Source organism: Nomascus leucogenys, chromosome 25 (genome assembly GCF_006542625.1).
Source record: "Nomascus leucogenys isolate Asia chromosome 25, Asia_NLE_v1, whole genome shotgun sequence".
Taxonomy (NCBI): Eukaryota; Metazoa; Chordata; class Mammalia; order Primates; family Hylobatidae; genus Nomascus; species Nomascus leucogenys.
In genome coordinates this window covers 10021742-10031322 of record NC_044405.1, presented here as the reverse complement: position 1 = coordinate 10031322, position 9581 = coordinate 10021742, and the positions used below count along the sequence as shown (strand labels likewise).

Here is a 9581-nt window from a genome sequence, read left to right as displayed (position 1 = left end):
AAATCATCAATATTAACTAAATTTATTTATTATCATTCTAAAAAATTCAGGTAATAGTGTTAATAAATTTGCCTCTTTATTAATGATTTCTCCTTTACTGGAAAAAATAAATATTTCTGTAATATAAACTTTGACTCATAAAATAATTCAAGAGAGATATCTACAAAGGTTTTGAATATGATGCATAATAGCTCTATGTGAAAAATGTTTTATAAAAGAGATATGTTTTCTTTGAAAGCCCCAATAGGACACACAGGAAATATACATTTATTACATATTAGGCCATAGTAAAAATCTGAATACATTTTTGAAAGGGAAAAAAAAGTACTGACAACAAATAACTAATCTTCTATGAGTAATAGTTTATGTGGTAATTACAAATTAGTGCATTTAAAAATACTTTTCTCTTTCCTTTTTTTACATATACAGGGTCTGTTTATACACAAGAATATAAGGATGCAGCAATCTTTATCCCAGAGATAACACACATAAGTTCTCAATAACTTGATTATCCACATGAGGTGCTCTTTAAATGCTGTCTGTTATCATTATTATATTACAAGCTTTAATTTAATGCACTGAAGTTTTACTGGATTAAATGTAAATTTCAAAGTATTTTTCCTCTGCCCAGAAATATATTTTTTTATTACGCTTAAGTTCTAAGATACATGTGCAGAACGTGCAGATTTGTTACATAGGTGTACATGTGCCATGGTGGTTTGCTGCCCCCATCAACCCGCCATCTACATTATGTATTTCTCCTAATGCTATCCCTTCCATTGCCCCCAACCCCCAGACAGGCCCTAGTGTGTGATGTTCCCCTCCCTGTGCCCATATGTTCTCATCGTTCAACTCCCACTTATGAGTGACAACATGCGGTGTTTGGTTTTCTGTTCCTGTGTTAGTTTGCTGAAAATGATGGTTTCCAGCTTCAACTATGTCCCTACAAAGGACATGAACTCACTCTTTTTTATGGCTGCATAGTATCCCATGTTGTATATGTGCCACATTTTCTTAATCCAGTCTATCATTGATGGGCACTTGGGTTGGTTCTAAATCTTTGCTATTGTGAATAGTGCTGCAATAAAGATATGTGTGCGTGTGTCTTTATAGTAGAATGACTTATAATCTTTGGGTATATACCCAGTAATGGGATTTCAGGTTTAAATGTTATTTCTAGTTCTAGATTTTTGAGGAATCACCACACTGTCTTCCACAATGGTTGAACTAATTTACATTCTCACCAACAGTGTAAAACCATTTCTATTTCTCCACATTCTCTCCAGAATCTGTTGTTTCCTGACTTTTTAATGATCGCTGTTCTAACTGATGTGAGATGGTGTCTCATTATGGTTTTGATTTGCATTTCTCTAATGACCAGTGATGATGAGCTTTTTCTCATATGTTTATTGGCTGCATAAATGTCTTCTTTTGAGACGTGTCTGTTCATATCCTTCACCCAATTTCTGATGGGGTTGTTTGTTTTTTTCTTGTAAATTTGTTTAAGCTCCTTATAGATTCTGGATATTAGCCCTTTGTCAGAAGGATAGATTTCAAAAATTTTCTCCCATTCTGTAGGTTGCCTGTTCACTCTGATGATAGTTTCTTTTGCTGTGCAGAAGCTCTTTAGTTTAATTAGATCCCATTTGTCAATTTTGGCTTTTGCTGCCATTGCTTTTGGTATTTTCGTCATAAGGTTTTTGCCAATGCCTATGTCCTTAATGGTATTGCCTAGGTTTTCTTCTGGGGTTTTTTTGGTTTTAGGTCTTACACTTAAATCTTTAATCTATCCTGAGTTTAATTTTTGTATAAGGTGTAAGGAAGGGGTCCAGTTTTAGTTTTCTGCAGACGGCTAGCTAGTTTTTCCATCAGCATGTATTAAATAGGGAATCCTTTCCCCATGGCTTGTTTTTGTCAGGTTAGTCAAAGTTTCGATGGTTGTAGATGTGTGGTGTTATTTCTTAGGCCTCTGTTCTGTTCCCTTGGTCTATGTATCTGTTTTGGTACCAGTACCAAGCTGTTTTGGTTACTGTAGGCTTGTAGTATAGTTTGAAGCCAGGTAGCATGATGCCTCCAGCTTTGTTCTTTTTGCTTAGGATTGTCTTGGCTATGCAGGCTCTTTTTTGGTTCCATATGAAATTTAAAGTAGTTTTTTCTAATTCTGTGAAGAAAGTCAGTGGTAGCTTGATGGGAATAGCATTGAATCTATGAATTACTTTTGGCAGCATGGCCATTTTCATGATATTGATTCTTCTTATCCATGAGCATGGAATATAAGAGTATTTTCCTTGGCAGAGACTGCCATTTATCACTTAATGTAAGTTCTCAACTTACCTATTAACTGTAGTTTTGGATGGAACTCTGTCCAGCAACTGAAGACTACTTTAATAAGCCTCTCTTCCACGTATATGGAATTGGGCCTGGATTCTGACCCATCTTAAGAGGGTAGAAGTGGTGTGTACAACTGTTAGGTTCTGCCATTAAAAGGAAAGCACACACCACCACTCTCCTCTTTCTTCTTCCATTTGCCTGCAATGAGAATGGGATGATGAAAGCAAGAACAGCCGCAAGGATCGTTTGCTGGACATGACAGAGTAATAAGAGAGAACCTGGAACCATGACACTGTAAACTATTTCCAGCACTGAACAAAACTACTTGGATTCGTACAAGACAGCTAGCAGAACTTCAATTTTTCTACACTACCATACCTGAGATTTATATTTCCAGTTGTAACACTGGCGCTTTCCACTACAGGAGAGGGAATGCAATGCATTGCTATATCTACTGGAATTCATTTCTTGCCAAATTATTATGTAAATTAAAGTAATAACAGTAAAAATTATCACTTTAAATTAGTTCATTTGTTTGGAAAATATTTAACTGCAAAATAAAAATAATTTAAGAAAATGTAGACTTATGAAGACTTTCAAAAATGCTATTAATTATAAAGCAATTAAATGGTGATATACTAGAACAAACTGAAAGACTAGCTATAATAAGAACTGTGGTAACAAATCTTATAAGGAATTTAATATATGCAAATTTATTGATGGCATTTAAACACTTGACAACACATGTGAACAAAACAAAGTTAAAACTCCTACTTCATTGAATGTTTGCAACTTATGAGATTCACTCAGGAATAAAATTTTCAATAAAAAAGATTCAGAAAAGAAAAATCTACAAGAAAAAATAAGCAATTGGTAAAATATTTTTAAGAGACATACACCTATGTATCACAAAAGATGAAATCAAATGTTCAATTACACCAATAATCAAATAAGCAGTTGGTAAAATATTTTTAAGAGACATACACCTATGTATCACAAAAGATGAAATCAAATGTTCAATACATAATAAAAAAGAGTAAAATATTTTTAAGAGACATACACCTATGTATTACAAAAGATGAAATCAAATGTTCAATTACACTAATAATCAAGGCAATATAAACAGGAATACTAGGTTAATACTTTCCAAGCTACTAGGGGTTTCCTAATACACTATTAGACAGCATCTGGGGTTAGGGTGGGATTACCTGAATCAGCATTTTCTAATGCAGTTGGGAAACACCATGTTTGATGCAACGGGGGTTGGGAAAAGTTTGCTTTTCCTACATTTTCAATATAACTAACTCATTTGTTACGTAATAATAATAATACAGTAGGGCACTCAAGCTTAAACTCAATTTTTAACATTAATTTTATGAAAAAATAGACTTGTCAATTAGCTTCTGCATTTAATTTATTCAAATTCATGGTGTATATGACATATTTAACATTTGTTGCCAATGTCAACACTATATTAAAAAGGCGAAGTGGCTTATCTACGTAGTATTGCTTTAAACGGAACTGATGCTGGCTTGTGTTTATTTTCACTTTCTTGATGAAAACTCTACAGTTATTTTTAAATTATCCACTCAACAACAATTGGGCAATCTCGAGGTTATTATGCCTTATAATACAGAATTATCCTTTTGCCAATTTGAAAGGAAAATAGATAAGACATTACATACAAAAACCCAAACAGAACACAACAGGGGCTGATAAAGTAAAGTCTTTGACCTTTTGTCTAGATGATAATATGAGCTGCTAAAAATAAATGGAGATGACTAAAAAATAGGTGAATAGGAACTGACATAATGGGGAATGTGAAGAGGATTGGAGAAGATATATGCAAAATAGTTGAGAAGTAGATTCAGGATTCTTCTTGCTCTGAAACGTGATACTTTGTGAAGCATGCCTAGCTTAGCTAAAGATTCTGATGCTACATAAAATTTAATAAATAAATGTCTTTATTTTGGATTTTGGTTTTTGGATTTTGTTTTAGAGACAAGGTTTCACTCTGTGGGCCAGGGTGGAATGCAGTAACACGATCATAGCTCACTGAAGCCATGAACTACTGGGATAAAGGGATCTTCCCCTCTCAGTCTCCAGAGTAGCTAGGACTATAGGCATGTGCCACCAAGCCCAGCTTATATATATTATATATATATACTAGAGATGGGGGTCTTGCTATGTTGCCCAGGCTGGTCTCCCACTCCTGGCTTCAAGTGATCTTCCTGCCTTGGCCTACCAACATTTTGGGATTACAAGTGTAAGCCGCCACACCTGGCCTTTTTGTTTGTATTGACCAACTATTTTCTATTTAACACTGCACAAAAATCTATGTTTATAAGTGTGTTCTACATTTTAAGACTATCGTCACATTTTTGTATTTAAGTTACTCTAGCTTCAGAAAATGATTGAAGTAGTATTCTTTTTTTCATACAGTAGAATAATTTGTACTATATTAGAGTTATTTATCAATAAGACTATTCTATGAATTGATATATTCTATTCCCATTTCCAATGTATTCTTAAATTCATTGCATTGTTGATAATTGTTGTTTTTATGATATGCATATAGATTGATATAGATGTAGATATAAATATGTAGATATATTTTATGGTGTATAAACTTATGGCATATTATGGTATATATGCTTTTGATTCTCATTTTCATGTATTGCTTATTGGCAAATGCACTTACTTGCTCAAATTTGTTTGCAGCTTGAAAATCACTTGCTGTACTTTCATGGTCATTTATGGATATCTGCAGAGAGCCAAAAATACAAGTTGCACAGTGCATACATTCCCAAGTGAGATTAAACACAGTGACACTTTGCCTTTCTGTTTCAGCTCACTTACTGCAAGAAAATGTCCTTTCTGTGCTTTATTTAGAGCTGTGTTTTTCACATTTTTGTGGTTTTCATTGAAAATTTCATTGTTTAAGATGGCCCCCAAATGTAGTGCTTAAAGTGCTGTCTAATGTTCCTAAGTGCAAAAGGTGGTAATAAGACTTAAGGTAAAATTATGTGTGTTAGATAAGCTGTCGTCAGGCATGAGTTGCAGTGCTATTGGCTATGAGTTCAATGTTAACGAATCAACAAAATACATTAAATAAGTTATCTTTAAATGGAGACATATAAAACAAAGGTATGTGTTGATGGATTAATAAAATAATGTGAACAAAGGGTCACAAATCTAACTGTATTTTTGTCTGAGTTCAGTATTGGTTAATTCAGTGTTTGTGGGGATTTATAAAACAGAAATACTGCAAATAATAAGAATAAACTATAGGTATATGTAGTTATATTTTAGCTATACATATAGGGACATAGAGATAGAGATGCAAATAGAGATGTGTTGTATGATATATAGTGTAATTTTTATATTTCTATAATTAAATGTATACATATTTTTACGTGTCCAACTTTGATACTCATGTTTCTAGTCTCTGCACTTTCTTCCTGCATTTATGTTATTATTATTATTATTTTTGTAGAGATGGACTCTTGCTCTGTCACGCAGTCTGCAGTGCAATGCCACAATCATGGCTAGTTGCAGCCTTGAACTCTGGGCTCATATAAGCCTCCTGAGTAGCTAGGACTATAGGTATGTGCCACCATGCCTAGCTAATTTTTTATAATTATTATTGTAGAGACAGGGTCTCTCTATGTTTCAGAGACTAGTCTGGAACTCCATGCTTCAAGTGATCCTCCCGCCCTGGCTTCCCAAAATGCTGGGAGTATAGGTGTGAGCAACCACACCAAGCAGGTATTCTTAACAATGTGTATTCATGTGTTTTTTTTTTTCCCCGTATTATTCTCACTAAAGATTTGTCAGTTTTATCTCTTCAAAAATTATCTTTTGTTTTTTATATATTTCAGATTTATTATATATAATTTCTGACGATAATGTACAGTTTTGTTTGTATTCTGTATTATGTTAATTTTTCCAAGTTCTTGAGCCTTAAGTTTGGTTATTGGCTCATTCACTTTCAGTCTCTCTTTTTTATAGTATAATCAATTAAAGTTAAATATGTTTTATGTAGGTGTTAGTTTTGATATGTAATATTTATATTTTATTCAACTTTATGTGTTTTCTGATTATTGTTACAGTAACTTTGGCCCATAAGATGTTTAGAAGTGTCAGGTTTTTTTCATAATTTCTACATATAAGGGTTTTTTTTTCTCACTGTTTAAACTAACATCTAAATTTTATTGGAGTTTTAGAATATATGACCTACATTACATCAATGTTTAAAATTTGAGATTCAATTTCTGATCACTTTTTAGGCAGTTTCCATAAGCTTTTTAAATAAAAGTAATTAGCAACAAAATCACTATGAAATATTGTTGAATACGGTTTTCCATTTATTTCTGTTTAATCACCTAGCTTGTCTTCTACATTCTTATTATAGAGTCTGGTTGATTTACCAGTTTTGAAGAGAAGCAATTTATACTATATCTCTTAAAATGATAGTGAATTTTTCCCCTTTTTTAAATTGTATCAGTTTTTCTTTATCTATTTAGACCTAGATTATTAGATACATACAAATTTATTAGATGCATACAAGTTTCGATGTAATTTTATCAATAACATTCATATACTTATCTATATATATAGACAAAGTAGGTAAATCTTAGTAAGATAGAACTATTTAGCATCACACATTTTCTCCTACATTAATTTATGGATTTAATAGAAAATGGTAGCTATTTAGTTGCCAAAGGAATAACATGTGTATGATGACATTGATGCTTTTTGTTTTTGTTCCTTTGTTTCATTATTTTTACTTTTATTTTATTTTATTTTTGAGACAGAGTTTCGCTCTTATTGCCCAGGTTGGAGTGCAATGGCACAGTCTCTGCTCACTGCAACCTCTACCTCCCAGGTTCAAGCAATTCTCCTGCCTCAGCCTCCCGAGTAGCTGGGAATTTCAGGCATATGCCACCACGCCTGGCTCATTTTTGTGTTTTTAGTAGAGGTAGGCTTTCACCATGTTGGCCAGGCTGGTCTCAAACTCCCGACTTCAGGTGATCCACCTACCTTGGCCTCCCAAAGTGTTGGGATTATAGGTGTGAGCCACCGTGCCCAGCCTGTTGCATTATTTTTAAAAGTCAAGAATAGACTGTGTTTCAAAAATGAAGAGAAAGTTATCGGATGAATTTCTGGAGATAAGTAGATAAAATTAAGAAAAGGAATATAAGTATTGGGCTTAGAAATAATTTGTACCAACATATCCATTGCAAATAAGGGATAAAAGGAAAGAGTATTTGCTAATCCAGCTATATTAGCAGTTCATTTTTCAAAGATAAGATGAATTTTCTATATTTTGTATGTAAAGTCAAAGTGACAATATAAAATTTGACTTAGATGGAAGAAGGGTAGCAAGTTTAAGAAGAGTAAGGAGAGCGATGATAGAAAAGGGAGAAATAGACCAGGCTTGGTGGCTCACGCTGTAATCTCAGCACTTTGGTAGTCCAAGGCAAGCAGATCACCAGGTCAGGAGTTCAAGACCAGCCTCGTCAATATGGTGAAACCCCATCTCTACTAAAAATACAAAAAATTAGCTGGGTGTGGTGACGCGCAGCTGTAATCCTAGCTACTTGGGAGGCTGAGACAAGAGAACTGCTTGAGCCCGGGAGGTGGAGGCTGCAGTGAGCTGAGATTGCGTCACTGCACTCCAGCCTGGGTGACAGAGCAACTCTGTCTCCAAAAAAAAAAAAAAAAGAAAATAATTTCCTTGAGTAGTTCAGCGTCTAGTCAGATTAGAAACCATAAAATTGTGAACAGCATCATTTAGTAAATTTTCTTATTCTCTCAATAGTGTTCAACTTTTCACTTGTAGATTCATTGTAAGAAAAAAATTTCCAAGGAGACGAGGAAGTAGAGAAGGTCTCAAAAAAAAAAAAAATTGTTAGGATTAAAAAAGGAAAATCTCAAACAATTGAGGAAGTAAGGATGGCCACTTAGTTTAAATAAAAAGGTTCAGGTCACACTGGAAAAAGTCCTTATGAAAAAAAATAAAGGTTCAGGGAATAGATATCTTTACAGAAAATACAGGTATAGTTAAATAATTATTAAAAAAATGTACAAGATTACGGTCAAATAATAGGATACCTCAATATCCTATAACACTGAAGGTTAAAACTACTAGTAAATTCATGCGGTATGAAGAAACTTCAGTTTGAAGTAGAGGTGAATTAAAGTATCTGAAAATGTGAGGTAAAGAACTCGTCTAGAGCAGTGTTTCTCAAGAAACAGGAAAAAGAGATTTTTCTTTAATTTCAATTTTTTTTTCACAGCAGTGCTTTTATCTAAAACCAAACCAATGAATTTGGCAAATTATTATATGCAGGGATCCTGTGGTTTTAAGGTTTCTAATGTCTTACTTTCAATTTCTGTGCTTATTTCATAGGACAGAATTATAGTTTTTTGACTGGAAATCATACTTTCAGTAATACTAAACAGTTGGAATATCAACATGAAAAATCAGACTAATTAGGATGTTGGAGATAATTTGGAATCGAAAGAAAACAAAAACAAAAACAAAAAACTCCATTCGGTTGGGCACTAAGTAGAATAAATGGGGCATTAAAATGTTGGTTGAAAACCAGAGGAGAAACAGGTGAAACATGGTAAAGCCAAGATTTTCAAGAGTAAGCATATTTTCTGGAGGTTAGCAAGGTAGTAATGTAACTTATAGGATAATGGACATGGTATAGGATGCAAGAGAGATGATATAATGGAAATGCAGTTAGTTTTTAGTTATTTAAAAGCCTTTAAAAGTGTTTAAGTTTTGTTGATGTTTAAACAAACAAAGTAAAAACAAACAAGTGTTCCAGCAAGAGAAATAGGTATCCAGCTGGTAAGAAGAGAAAACTAATGAAGAGTCGGGGGTGGAGTACAGTGGATGGCCACCCAGAGGGGAAGCAAATACGACGATGACCAAAGATATGGTTGTATTGATGGGGTTAGTTGATGCTACATTGTCACAAGAATTTTGATTGAGCTAATAAATGGCTGGGGAAGGAGGGGCAGGCAGGGTTTAGGGTAACTCTGTTAAAAGCCTATTACATGGCCTTGTTTCAGAGTGCCAGGAAAATGTTCTTTTCTTACTAAGATACTATTTTTCTGCATTTTTAGATTTTATTTTTCTTTCATTTTTTTTCCTCCTCTGGTCTCTTAATGCAGACTTATGCTAAAACTGATTACAAATGAAATCAGATCAATGACCTACAAAATTAAAATTA

General features: G+C 33.6%; 1 long non-coding RNA gene across 1 annotated transcript in view; it reads right to left on the bottom strand.

Moving 5' to 3' along the window:
* Nucleotides 1-343: 343 nt before the first annotated feature.
* LOC115833163 overlaps nucleotides 344-9581 on the bottom strand; it is an 84251-nt gene continuing 75013 nt past the window's right edge. Inside the window, exons 5-6 of the long non-coding RNA XR_004028609.1 lie at nucleotides 5033-5095; nucleotides 344-2529 (exon numbers count right to left, since the gene is read on the bottom strand). This is a non-coding gene — a long non-coding RNA (uncharacterized LOC115833163). The remainder of the gene's footprint in view (nucleotides 2530-5032; nucleotides 5096-9581) is intronic.